Raw genomic sequence first — 774 nt, 5'->3', positions numbered from 1 at the left:
ATATATTTGTTTGCTATTTCAAAAAATATAAAGTTTTTTGTCAGTTTCTATTATTGGCTAAGGTTATTAAATAAAAGTTTGTTAATATTTTATTTCCATTTTGTTTTAAAGTAACATGCTGCTTTTTAATATGGCAGTTTTACGTTTTTATAGGTCATCCATTTTGTTTCATGCACTCTTGTTGATTTCGTAACTTTCTGAGTATCTACACGGCGTGAGCCAATTTGCTTCTTGTGAGGAGACCCCGATCCACCCCTGTACATGAATGAAGATGTCGTCTGATTTACAACATGGGTATGGAACCCCTCTTACTCTTAAATGCTAATGGTACATGTCCATTATATCCTAATCTGGTTTTAGCCTTTTTAACCAATCAGAGTAAGACAATCCTGTACACAAGCAGAAGAGAAGCTGAGCAGCCCTTAAGTCCCTCTTGATCCATTGTTCGCTCTCTCTCTTTAAAAGAGTGAAAGTCCAAGTACCAGAGTAGCACCCTCTTGTGGTACGAGCGTGAAATGTGCCCTCCCTCGAGGATCCTCTAAAACTGATACCACTTCTTGTCTTTGCATTTCAGCATCAGCTGTGGAGGGCGAAAGTGAAAACAAAGATATTGTATAAGCATGTTATGATTTATTTGTATTCATATTTCTGTTTTCTCATTCTTTCGCTCTCCTACATACCTCGTGAGCGTGTTTAGAGAAGGTTTCAGCACTGGTCATCATCAGGGCAGTCCTCTCCTCCAGCTCCCCCAGCCTCTGTCCTCTCTCGTCCAGG

This window comes from Sinocyclocheilus grahami, unplaced genomic scaffold, assembly GCF_001515645.1.
Source record: "Sinocyclocheilus grahami isolate Dianchi unplaced genomic scaffold, SAMN03320097.WGS_v1.1 scaffold1176.1, whole genome shotgun sequence".
NCBI classification, from domain to species: domain Eukaryota; kingdom Metazoa; phylum Chordata; class Actinopteri; order Cypriniformes; family Cyprinidae; genus Sinocyclocheilus; species Sinocyclocheilus grahami.
This window is presented reverse-complemented; position numbering follows the sequence as displayed.